Source organism: Triturus cristatus, chromosome 2_2, assembly GCF_964204655.1.
Source record: "Triturus cristatus chromosome 2_2, aTriCri1.1, whole genome shotgun sequence".
NCBI classification, from domain to species: domain Eukaryota; kingdom Metazoa; phylum Chordata; class Amphibia; order Caudata; family Salamandridae; genus Triturus; species Triturus cristatus.
The window spans coordinates 405,207,938-405,221,896 of record NC_140582.1 but is presented as its reverse complement, the minus strand read 5'-3'; positions in this window follow the sequence as shown (position 1 = coordinate 405,221,896).

The window sequence follows — 13,959 nt, the reverse complement described above, 5'->3', positions numbered from 1 at the left end:
GGGAAAGAAACTCACCAGATATGATGAATTCCAGCTCGGATACGGGTGGAGTCGCCTTCGCGTACTCTAACGGCTCAGTCGCCTATGGAAGGGGAGGCAAGTTAGTGTGCAGTCAGCAATTGGGAGGTATAAACGGGGGAAGCGGGGCCAGTGCTTACCAGTATGTTGCAGGAAAGTTGCTGAATAGCCGGATTCTTCCGGGTGTGATTCCAGAGCGCACATTACATGACCAACTTGTGTAACCCTGCGGGGGCAGTGATTGGAGCAATTGGGTCAGGTGGGAAGGTACTAGAAACTGGTAAGGGACTACGGGACAAAACCCCAATGAGTGTTAATAGAAGAAGGACTTGTGCAAGAGACAAGGTGAAGATGCCATTTTGGAAGTGTCGGTTGTGCATAGAGGAGAGTGACCTGTAGTTTATAGACAGAATTATGATGACATATAATTTACAATTGCAAAATAAAACAACTTGTTAGGCAATTTAGAGAACATTAACAGTATCGGTCATGAACATCGGAATTATGTCATATCAATGAGGTCCAGTCCTCAAGGCGGTTCAATCCAGTATTTAAGCTGTCTGTTTTTAGGATCCATTTAAGTTCTTCATTGTTCAATATTTTCGAGATGTCGCCTCCTCTAGGAGGTAGTTTCACCACAGTGATAATAATCCAACGGATATCGTTTTCAGAGTGTCCATTTTGTTCAAAATGTTCAACCAAGGGTGCATTCGCTGTTTTGCACCTGATTCTACTCCTGTGCTGGGAGATTCATAGACGGATCTTTTGTGTTGTTTGTCCAACGTATATTTTGTTGCACGGGCAGAAGATAGCATACACAACATTGCATGTATTACAGTTTGTGAACATTTTCAATTCAGTTTTGATATCGTTGAATACAAACTCTTTAGCCTCAATTGTGAAATCACATACCATGCAGTTACCACATTTCGAGTGATCCTTTAAAGATGCAAGGGACCAGAGATCATTCAATGTAGGGTGGCTTTTTTTGTTGCTGGGTAATGCTGCGCGGACAAGATGATCCTTGATGTTTCTGCTTTTCTTAAAAGCGAACATAGGACGTTCCAAGTTGAGGGTTCCAGCATTGAGAACCGGCCAATTTTTTATGATAGTTTTTCGCATTGCATTTGAGACTGGGGAGAAGGTAGTTACGCATACCAGACAATTAGAGTTGATTTTTATTTTGGGCTCCAGTAGAACCTTACGGAGGCAGTACCATGCTCTTTTCATTGCATTACGAACAAGTCTGAGGGGGTTGCCTCTTCTGGTCAGTTTGGTACATGGTGTTTTTGCTTCAAGGAAATATTCATCCTTTAGGAAACAATTCCTTCTGATCCGTAGGAACTGAGAGAATGGAAGTGAATCTCTGAGTGCCCGTGGATGGTTGCTGTCATAGCTCAATAAGGTATTACGTTCCGTTAGTTTACGAAACAACCCTGTTATGAGCGTGTCCTCATTATGTTTAATTTTTAAGTCCAGGAATGAGATGGATGTTTTCTCGTGAGTAAGGGTGAATTTCAAGCCACCGCAGTTGTTGTTAAGTCAGTGGAGAAATGATTCAAGAATAGTCTCACTGTCCTGCCAAATCATAAAGATACCCTCTATGTATCGCTTCCATTTTCCAATGCATGAGCGAAAGGGATTCGTATCTGCTAGTATTTGGTTGATGTAGAGAATGGCCAGATTAGGGGCAAAAATAGCCCCATCGAGGTACCTTTAACTTGCTGGTAGAATTGATCCTCAAAGAGAAATAAATTTCTGGTGAGACAAACCTCCAGAAGTTGTAGGATAAAGTTAGTGGGGACTGTGTGTGGCCGGGGTCTGTGATTGAGGACCAACTCCATGACTAGTAAGGAGTCCCTTTGTGGGATATTTGTGTACAAGGACTCGACATCCAATGTACACAAAATCTCACAATTGGGGTCAAATGGATGGTTTTCTATGAGATTAATCATAGACATGCTGTCTCTAATGTAACATTCAGTGAGGGGGACAAAGTCTTTGATAAAATGGTTGACATATTGGCCCAGGGGCTCCAGAATAGAACCGCAACCAGACACAATAGGGCGACCCGGAGGGTTGTCCAATCTCTTGTGAATCTTAGGCAAGGTATAGATCACAGGCGTACGTGGGAATTTTGTGTTCAGAAATTGATATTCATGTTGGCTGATGAAACCTTGTTGAAGGCCTTCATCGGTGATTATGGTCTGGATTTTGCTCTGCAGTGGTTGAACCTGGCCTCGACCTACAAGGTGGCACAGGTACACAACCTGACTCTGCCCTATCTGGCATTTGTAGCCCTGATAGTTAGGCCTGCTCTTTGCAGGGCCTCCAAACCATTCCTTAGGTGGACCAGGTGATCCTCCCAGGTGGAGCTAAAGTCAGCAATATCATCTAGATATGCTGCAATATAGTCTTCCAGGCCTGTACGCACTTGATTCACCAACCTTAGAAGGTGGCAGGTGCATTCTTCAAACCAAAGGGCATCACCACAAATTGATAATGCCAACTAGGGGTAGAAAATGCTGTCTTTGGCTTTGCATCATCAGCTAGTCTGATCTGCCAGTAGCCAGCTGTCACGGCAAATGTGCTCAGAAACTTGGCTAAGGCCAAAAATATCGATAAGCTCATGTGCCCTTGGGATGGGATGGGCATCAGTCCTAGTGACTGAACTGAGACCACTGTAATCCACACAAAACCTCATATCTTCCTTACCATCTTTTGGTGTGAGGTTTAGGCACCAGGACTACTGGACTAGCCCAAGGGCTATCTGAGGGTTCAAAGACTCCCAAATCCAACATATTTTGGACTTCTGTCCTGATACAGTCCCTGACATGATCAGGTTGCTTATAAATCTTATTTTTAACAGGCAGACTGTCCCCAGTGTCCACTTCATGTGTGCACCAGGTAGTCTGACCTGGAGTCAGAGAGAACATATGTCTGAACTGGCTGAGAACCTTTCTGCAATCAGTTTGCTGCTAGACAGTGAGGCTGCCTGCCAAGGCTAAACCATCTACTGATCCATCATCAGGGTTCTGAGAGAGCAGGTCAGGGAGTGGGTCACTCTCTTCCTCCTGTCCCTCATCAGTAGCCATGAGCAAGCCCATGTCTGCCCAGTCAACATATGGTTTCAGTCTGTTGACATGGAGCACCCTATGGGGGCTCCTGGGAGTTCCAAGTTCTACCAAGTATGTTTCCTCTCCCTTTTCAACAATTGCATGGGGGCTTCTCCAATTATCTTTGAGGGCTGCTGGGGCCACAAGCTCCAACACCCACACTTTCTGCCCTGGCTGGTAAACAGTCAGCACAGCCTTTTGGTCGAGCCAGGCATTTTGTAATTCCTAGCTAGCCTCAAGGTGTTTAGTTGCCTTTTTCATATACTCATCCATCCTGGAGTGGTGACCAAGTACATAGTCCACTATGTCCTGTTTAGGGGGTTTGAGAGGTAACTCCCATCCCTCCTTCACCAGACACAATGGGCCCCTAACAGTATGGACAAACAAAAGTTCAAAAGGGCTGTAACCAACCCCCTTTTGAGGCACCTCCCTGTAGGCAAATAAAAGGCAGGGCAAAAGGATGTCCCATCCGTGCCTAAGCTTTACTGGGAGACCTTTGATCATGCTCTTTAAGGTTTTGTTGAATCTTCCAACTAAACCATTGCATTGTGGGTGATAGGGTGTGGTGAATTTGTAATTCACTCCACACTCCTTCCACATTGCAGTCAAGTAACTAGACATGAAGTTTGCATCCCTGTCAGATACTACCTCCTTAGGCAAACCCACTCTTGAGAATACACCCAAGAGGGCCCTTGCCACCACAGGTGCTGGGGTGGTCCTAAGGGGAATGGCTTCTGGGTACCTAGTGGCATGGGCCAACACCACCAGGATAAATCTGTGCCCAGAGGCTGTCTGAGGATCCATGGGACCAACTATTTCAATTCTAACTCTCTCAAAGGGAACCCCCACCGCAGATAGTGGTATCAGGGGGGCCTTTGTGGTTCCACCTGCCTTGGCACTGGCTTGACAGGTGACACAGGAGTGAGAAAACTCCTTGGTGTCTTCAGACATGTGGGGCCAATGCAAGTGAGGAACAATTCTGTCCCAAGTCTTGTTTTGGCCCAGGTGTCCTGCTAGGGGAATATCATGGGCTAGTGTCAATAGGAAGCCCCTAAACTTCAAAGGTATTACCAACCTCCTGGAAGCACCAGGCTTGGGGTCTCTACTCTCTGAATATAGGAGTCCACCACCCCAAAATACTTTATGGCTACTGCCACTAGCATTTCCAGCAGCCTCATCGGCAGCTTGCTTTCTGAGGGGTTCAAGAGAAGGTCAGTTCAGTTGCTCCTGGCTCAGATCTGCCCTGGTAGGGCCCCCTGTCCCCAAGAACTCAACCTGGTCAGGCTCAAGCTCCTCTGGGACAGTTCCTTCTTCAGGACTAAGATCATCTCCCTCAGGAGACTGATCTGTATTCTGGGTCAGGGGGTAAGGCACTGCCTTAACCCTACTGCTCCTTCTCTTGGGTGGCACCTGGTCCATTCTTCCAGAATCCAGGGCCTGTTCAGTGTTTGACATTTTGGCCTGTGACCTGGTCACAGCAAATACATGTCCAGGGATTCCTTGCATTTCTGCATGTGTCCTGAGCTCCACTTCTGCCCAAGCTGAAGTTTTGAGATCATTGCCAAGCAAGCATTCAACAGGGAGGTCTGTACTTACTACAACTTTTTTGATGCCAGTTACCCGTCCCCAGGAGAAATTAACAACTGCCAAGGAATGGTCTGTCCTGCCATTGCTAGCATTGGTCACTTGGTACATTTCACAAAATATAATCCGCTCAGGAGCCACAAGATCTTTTGTCACCATTGTGGCACTTGCTCCTGTGTCCCTGAATGCCAGCCAAAGCCTCTTTTCCATTTATCAAAGGCTGCTGTCTTTATTTGCTCGAGTTACTGGGACTCACAAAGGAGGAAATATCCATGCCTCCATCACAGATCAGGACAGCCTGGGTTGGAACTCTAACTAGGCCAGAGTCCATCTCAGAACCCAGGGTTAACCCTACTACACCCTTATTCTGAGTACCACCAATTATATCTGCACTAGGGGGAACAGTTGCCTTAGGGGCAATGGTGGCTGGAGTTGATTCTTTGGAATTTGTACAGTCGCTAGTCCAATGGGGTTTCTGCTAAAAGATTTTACACCATGGTTTCTTTTGGCCTTTTCCGTTGTTAGATTGGGACTCCCCCCAGATGCAGATTTTTGGGGACCTTGAGAAGCCTTCTGGTCTTTACCCTTTTCCCCACCCTTGTCAGAGTTCTTTGAATCTTGCTTCTGTGGGTCACCACCTTGGTTCTGAACCTTCTGCTTCACCATGGTTCTGACCCATTTCTCTGCCTTCTTTCCCAATTCTTGTGGAGAGGTCAGAACAGAGTCCACCAGGTACTGATGCAACAGCTGAATTTGACAATTAAGGATTTGCTCCCTCATAATTAATGTGTACAATCCTTTGAAATCACACACTTTGCTGCCAAGTAACCAGCCCTCCAGAGCCTTAGTAGCAGCATCTACAAAGTCCACCCAGTCTTGATTCTGTGCCTTTTGAGAATCCCTGAACTTTAACCTAAATTGTTCAGTGGTTAGACCAAACCTATCAATCAGTGCACTCTTCAAGCTTTGGTAATCATCAGCATCCTCTTCTCTTACAGTGAGGAGCTTATCTCTACCTTTGTCTGCAAAGGAGTGCCACAAGATTGCTGCCCACTGCTCCTGGGGGACCCTCTGTACTTTATCTGCCCTTTCCAGTGCAGTAATCCATTTTTGGATGTCATCCCCACTCTGATAGGGAGGGACAATCTTGTTTAGGTTTCTATGGTCATGAGACCTCTCCCTAACAATAGGGATGTTGCTGTCACCATGGGACTCTAGTCCCAACTCCTAGCTCTATGAAGCTCTAGGGACTCCCTTTCTAGGGCTATCTGCTCTCTTCTGATCCTAAGCTGAGCTTCCTCATATTTGAGCAGTCTCTTTCCTCTCATGAAAGGATTCCCTCCTATGAGGGGAAACAGAGGTTCCTATTTAGGTGTCAGAATGGTTAGACTCCTGAGAAGGAGATCTGTACCTTCTAGGCACACTCCCACCTCTTCCTGGTGGAGTAAAGAATGATGGCCATCTTCCTCATCTTCAGGAGGAGTTGCATTGTCCAGGTTAAGATCATTGTAATCTTCCTGGCCAGCTCCAGAGGTCAGGTCAGAGGTGTCTGTACCCCTAGGCCCTTCCACATCAGCTGCCCCGCCCACTATGCCTACCCCTTCAGATCCTGAGGTCTTTCTGAGATCATCCAACAGCAGCACCTCTATGAGGCGTTGGGTCTTTGCACTTTGTCCTGTCTTCAATTTCCTAGTATTACACAATGCTCTTAATTCCAAGAATGGGAGTTTGTCATACTTAGAGGCTAGAAGCCCACTGGCTTCTGGCAGGGACCCACTGGTTCCTGGCCTTGAAGGCATCACTAGTGAGGTGTGGTGTATGCACCACCTACTCTAGTGTGGCGTACTCAACTCTCTTGAGTTGTAAAAAGGGTGTGCTAAGCCATTGACACACAACTCTAAGTTCAGTAGAAGTTATTGTAGTTTAAGCTTGTATTATATGTACCTCAGGTACCTTTAGTGGTTTTCAGTTAGTCACTCGCTTGAGATTATCTGGTAAAACAATGGCAAGCTTGAATCCCAACCGCTGCATGCCAATGTAAGAAGTTGGCCTGTTATATGCTGTCCACTAGTTATAGTGGGCACCTTGCACTAGTCCAAACAACCCCTTATTGATGTTAGGTTAAAGACAACCTTTATTGAAAGCTATCCTAGTGATAGCTATGGAGAGCAGCCTTCAGGCTAAGTCTTGAAGGAATGTAAAGCAGCATGTTTTACCAGTCTATAATCTCTCAAGTGGCTAAATGAAAGGAGACCACACCAGGTATATATATAAAATGTATGTATGTATTCCTAACCACACCCTACTAGTCACTTTATGAGGCTAGAGGTAAAAGCACTTTTGTTACACTTCAAATATTACAGTAAATTAGCACAATACACATTAGGCTCTGGGGCAGACCAAACAATATATAGTAAGAAAGTGGTATAAGAACCACGACTTGACTAGACACAAGGCCTAGAGCCTGTAGAATCGCTGGGACCCCAAGTAACCGCCCAAGGTAGTGACACAGGGGACCCACGGGGGACGTGTGCAGTGTGAGAACACAGCCGTGCGCTCCCGTTAGCTTCTATGGGGAAAGTTGTGGTTAGAATTTTAAAGTTTAAGGACACTTAGAGGTGGACTAGGAACAAAACCCTTTTGGACTTAGATGGTTCTAGGGCCAACACCCATGGGAGCACCGGAGTACTCGTGTTACCTCACCCAGGGAAGCCGGGTGCCTAGGTGTCAAATGGTGTCTGGTCGCGTCGTCGTTTTCAATGGGAGCTTGCAGAAAAGTGCTGATGCCGGGAAAAGGAGAAGTGTCCGAAGAGATCCAAGCCTGGATCGAAGATGTGAAGACCCTGAAAGCAGAGGGGACAGAGTCTGGGTCACTTGCCAGTGACCAGGGGCACGATAGACAAATGCCCACCAATGTCGGGTGCTTCAGGTGCAAAGAGGGGAAGCTTGACTCTGCAGCAACGAGGACCAGGAGGTGTCGAGGACAACCAGGAGCTGGATTCGAGCTGTTCCACAAAGGATGTCGAGTGCTGCAGTTTCGGTGCCCGGATTGGACACAACAAGTCTTGGAAACAGCAACCCATGCAGTAAGAGAAGAAATGCTTCGGTGCGGACCAGCTTGGTCCTGGGGACTCCCCAAGCAATGGAGTGTCAGGACACGTCTGGAGCAACCAGGGAAGCCCAATGGAAGTAAGAGTTGCCTTCACAGGGCCGCCGAGCACCGGGCCAAAAACCAAAGTGACCCCCCTTGCAAAACCAGATTGTTTAAACATAACTATTGCTTTGTTCCTACAGCGTGAGAATTTTGGAACAATAGTGCAATCAAAATGTGGCAGACATTTTGAGGTTTGCAGGCCATTGGGGATAAAAACACTTTTTGAATTCACAAGAGAGACATCACCATGAACTCCCATGGGTTTTCGACAATATCTACAGTTGGTGGGTTATTCTTACATGGAAAGAACACCTTGGCAGAGAAACTAAAGACAAAGATTCCTGCACAACCATCTATTCCTCAAACACACACACACATACTGGTTGGATTTGGCACGAGGGCGAGTCATGGTTCAGTGTATTAAATTTTATTAACAAGAGATTTCACAAAAATGAAATGCACTGTCAATAATTAAATTCACAAAAAACCAAACCAATGACTCGCAGCTCGTGAGCTGTAAAGCCACGTCAAGGCACCAACCACTTTACAGGCCATTCACACACCTTTCATACGTGATACAAACAAGACCATTCGCACCACCAGGCACAAAAGCAATACATTACAAAATTCACAAAAAGGGACAAGGTACACCCTGCTTCAGAAAGACAAATATTACTGCACAGCCATCTAATCCTCAAGCACACACACATAATGGTTGGATTTGGCACAAGGGTGAGTATTGGTTTAGTAGATACAATTGTATTAGCAAGTGATTTCACAAAAATGAAATGCACTGTTAATAATTGAAAGGGCGAGAAACTGAACCATTGACTCACAGCTCGTGAGCTGTAAAGCCACGACAAGGCACCAACCTCTTTACAGGCCATTCATACACCTTTCATACGTGTGAGACATGCAAAACCATTCACACCGCCAGCCGCGGGCCCATCACATAACAAAACTCACACCAGCACACAGCGCCATTCAAGGGCCCATCACTTTCACACGCCCACAATCCGGACACAGCAACTACACAGGCTGATAGATTGCGTGGAGTGGCACTCAGCTAGCAGTGTGTGTAGTGACCAGCAGAAAGTCACTACTCACACACAGCCAGCCAAGCGCCAGTCCACACACACCGCTAGCAGAGCGCCAGTCCGCGCACACCACTAGCCAAACACCAGTCCACGCACACCGCTAGCCAAGCGCCAGTCCAGGCACACTGCCAGCCAATCGCCAGTCCAGGCACACCGGCAGCCAATCGCCAATCCACGCAAACCACCAGCCAAGCTCCAGTCCATGGACACCACCAGCCAAGCACCAGTCCGCACACACCACCAGTCCACGCACACCGCCAGCCAAGTACCAGTCCACGCACACCGCCAGCCAAGCACCATTCCACGCACACCGCCAGCCAAGCTCCAGTCCATGCACACCACCAGCCAAGCACCAGTCCACGCACACCGCCAGTCTATGCACACCGCAAGTCCACGCACACTGCCAGCCAAGCACCATTCCACGCACACCACCAACCAGGTGCCAGTCCACACACACCAACAGCCAAGCGCCAGCCTACACACACCGCCATCACATTTAGGATTTTTTTAGAAAAAAATAAAAACACAAACAAATCGCAAATAGATACAAATCTTCAAACACAAAATCTGCAACTAAATACATTGCACTAACACCAACCTTGAAACAGAATCAAATTATCCAAAGAATACAGACCAGGCAGTTCACTTTACCACTCATGAATGCTCCCAAAAATTATTTTGCGTGTGGTACACTCTAAAAGAAGCCGGGACACACAGTGCAGGTTGAGAAGGACAGTCGGGGCAGTACATACGACTCTCCTTCCACGTACCTCTTCGCCAACAGACTCTACATCTCCTACTGGGAAAATCTTTTGAGGGTGTGGGAGGAATGTGATCAGGAAAGTGGCGATCTTTCAATCTAGCAACATCCTCCACCACTCCGACTCTAGGAACACTTGCCTGTTCCACTACAACAAGGCTGCCTATTACAGACTCCTGAAACTTAGCAAAAGTAATCTTTGACTCAGGGCAAGAATCCTGGAACACAACAAAAGCATTAAACATTGCCAAGTGGAAAAGATGGATAGCCAACTTCTTGTACCAAATGTAAGTCTTACGAAGAGCAGTGTAAGGTTCCAACCTCTGATCTACTCTGTCAACACCACCCATGTGCCTATTATAGTCTAAAATGCACACAGGTTTGCGCGCTTCAGCGACCTGACCCCAAACAGTCACAGGTGCAGTGCTTTCATCATGGATGGTAGTCAGCATGTAGACATCTCTCCTGTCTGAAAACTTCACAGCAAGAAGCTCCTCGCAACGCAACGCACTGCACTGTCCCCGCACAAGCTTTTGACAAACAAGTTCTTTCAGGAAACCTTTACGGTTAGAGCGGATTGTGCCACAAGCAAGAGTGTCCACTTTGGCCAATTCCCTGAACAACCGCACACCAGTGTAGAAGTTATCTACATATAAATGGTGGCCTTTGTTAAAAAATCCTCTACCAAGTTTCCAAACAATTTTCTCAGTCACTCCAAAAGTGGACGGACAACCAGGGAGGTCAATCCTGGATTCCTTACCGGTGTACACCCTGAAATTAGGGACATATCCAGTCCTACTGTCACACAGCATATACAGCTTTATTCCATAGTGTGCCCTCTTACTAGGAATGTATTGCCTAAAAACCAAGCAGCCCTTGAACAACACCAAAGACTCATCCACTGCAATTTCTTTCCCAGGAGCATAAATCTCAGAAAATCGATCAACAAAGTGATCAAGGACAGGCCTAATCTTAAAAAGACGGTCACACTCAGGGTGATCTCGTGGCAACGCTAAACCATTATCAACAAAATGCATCATCCGAAGCAGAAGCAAATACCTGTCACGACTCATGACTGCCGGAAAAATAGACGTTGCCATCAAGGGACTGCTAGACCAATATGAAGACATTGATGGCTTCCTTAGCAAGCCCATCAAAAAAGTTAAACCCAAGAACTTCTTCATCTCTTCAAGATTTGTGGGAGTCCACTGGGTAGCTCTAGAGTGTGGCTTAAGACTGGCACTGTTGTCCCTCAAAAACTGTTCGGCATACTGATTAGTCTGCTCAACAATCTCTGCCAAAAACACATCGTCCATAAACAACTGAAAAAAAATTATCGGCAAAAAGTTTTCAGTATTCACTCTACACCCTGGAACACCAGTAAACTCTGGCAATGCTGGCTGCACCATGCCAGGGGCAACCCAGAGGTCATCACTTTCAAAGGGAAACCTTGCAGCCCCAGCCTGCAGCTCAGATGCCTCTTGCCGCACTACACCAACGGTAAGCCTTGCAGCCGCAGGCTGCAGCCCAGAAGCCTCTTGCCACACTACACCAACGGGAAGCCTTGCAGCCCCAGGCTGCAGCCCAGATGCCTCTTGCCGCACTATCGGCACATCAGTCTCCTCCTCTAACACAGGCACTTCATCCGCACTAAGGGCCTGATTCACAGAACTAACTTAAGACAAAATCCTAAACTTACTACCATTTTGGTATTCACAGAAGGCACTTACTCATTTTGGTATTCACAGAAGGCACTTACTCATTTCGGTATGCACAGAAGTTAGGAGTCCTAACTTTAGGACTCCTAAATGCCTTCTGTGAATACCGAAAGCCTTAAAATTAGGATTTTTCTCAGTTTAGTAGTAGTATAGTTAGGACTCCTAACTTTAGGACTCCTAAATGCCTTCTGTGAATACCGAAAGTCTTAAAATTAGGATTTTTCTCAATTCAGTAGTCCTAAGTTTAGGACTCCTAACTTTAGGACTCCTAAATGCCTTCTGTGAATACCGAAAGCCTTAAAATTAGGATTTTTCTCAGTTTAGTAGTTGTAAAGTTAGGAGTCCTAACCTTAGGACTCCTAAACTGAGAAAAATCCTAATTTTAAGACTTTCGGTATTCACAGAAGGCATTTAGGAGTCCTAAAGTTAGGAGTCCTAACTATACTACTACTAAACTGAGAAAAATCCTAATTTTAAGACTTTCGGTATTCACAGAAGGCATTTAGGAGTCCTAAAGTTAGGACTCCTAAATTCTGTGAATACTGAAATGAGTAAGTGCCTTCTGTGAATACCAAAATGAGTAAGTGCCTTCTGTGAATACCAAAATGGTAGTAAGTTTAGGATTTTGTCTTAAGTTAGTTCTGTGAATCGGGCCCTAAGAGTATCTTCATCATCCGATGACTCCATATGGAGAGAAAACTCACTGCCAGAATCGTCCCCTGCCTCCTCTCCTTCAGATGCAGACTCAGTCTCTGAACCATGGTCGGAGGAAGACTCAAACAGCAAACCAACAACCTGCTGAGCAGTGATCTGCGGCCATTATACTTACTAAGATAGAAGACTGCACAAACAAGTCAACAACAACCAACAATGTGCAAACCAAGTAAGTAAAGAAATGTGTACCTTTTTCACAAAGATCAATGTACTCAAAAACTATACAATTCAATTACAAGAGACAGCTGCACTCACCAGAACCTACTCTGCAGTGATACAGCAAAAACCAACGATATCCAACTAGAAAGAAGAAAAAAAAAAAATTACTCACAAGACAACAAAATACACATTGAGCACCAATGCAAAAAGTTTTTGACACTCAAAAACCAAACATACTGCTAATATTACACCATTTGCAAAAAAAAATTCATGCAGAGAAATCAAACACATTTACATTGTAAAAAAAAAGGCTAATCTGTCGTGGGCGGGGGTCCAAATACATCATATAAAAAATTGCCCGCTGGAAGCAACCCTTGCCCAAGGGGTCACTTCCATTTTTAATTAAACTAATTCCCTGGTGTCTAGTGGGCTTTTCTGCTCCCCCTGGGACCAGAAACGGCTACACACAAGACCGATCTGCCCCCAGGGGGGGGCAGAAAAGTCTTGATAAATAATTGGGCCCCCAGGAAGCGACCCCTGCCCAAGGCATTGCTTCCTTTACTCAAAATATAACATCCCTGGTGTCTAGTGGGCTTTTCTGCCCCCCCCCCCCCGGAAGCAGAAACAGCTAATTATAAGACCGATCTGCCCCCAGGGGGGGCAGAAAAGTCTTAAAAACAAAAATCACCCCCAGGAAGCGACCCTTGCCTAAGGGGTCGCTTCCTAATACTAAAAAAGACATCCCTGGTGTCTAGTGGGCTTTTCTGCCCCCCCTGGGAGCAGAAACGGCAAATTATAAGACCGATCTGCCCCCAGGGGGGCAGAAAAGTCTTATAAAAAAACCCCAGGAAGCGACCCTTGCCTAAGGGGTCGCTTCCTAATACTAAAAAAGACATCCCTGGTGTCTAGTGGGCTTTTCTGCCCCCCCCCCTGGGAGCAGAAACGGCAAATTATAAGACCGATCTGCCCCCAGGGGTGGCAGAAAAGTCTTATAAAAAAAAATCACCCCCAGGAAGCGACCCTTGCCTAAGGGGTCGCTTCCGAAAACACAAAAACACATCCCTGGTGTCTAGTGGGGCATCCCTGCGCCATGATCGCGACGCTGTGCGCGATCGTGGAGCAGGAATGCCCAGCATTGAGACATCAGGGGAGAGGAAATACTCTCTCCTCTCCCCCGATGCCTCAAGGCATCCCAATTCCCCCCCCCCCGCCACACCGGAGCAAAAAACCTACCTGCTCCGTTGGACGCGCTGGAAGAAATGAATTCCAGCGCGTCCAACGCTTCCTGATGACGTCGGCGCGCACTGTGCGTGCTGACGTCATGGGGAAGCGTGGGGGAGGCTCAGGGGTGGCAGCGGAAACTCTTCCTGTGCCATCCCCCTCTGTGGGGGCAGGATCGATGCCCCAGGGGGAAGCGCCAGCGCTTCTCCCAGGGGTTGTGCTCATGACGGAGCGGTTCCGTCATAAGCACAGCCCAACCGATGCTCATGACGGAAACGTTCCGTCATGAGCATCGAAGGGGTTAATGAACCAAAGCTTGTCTGGAGCATCACTTCAGGGGTGCGCGACCTGCAACAATGACAGACCACAGTCTAGCGTGCCAGGTTCAGTCCACCCACATCTCATACCGGTGCCCCAG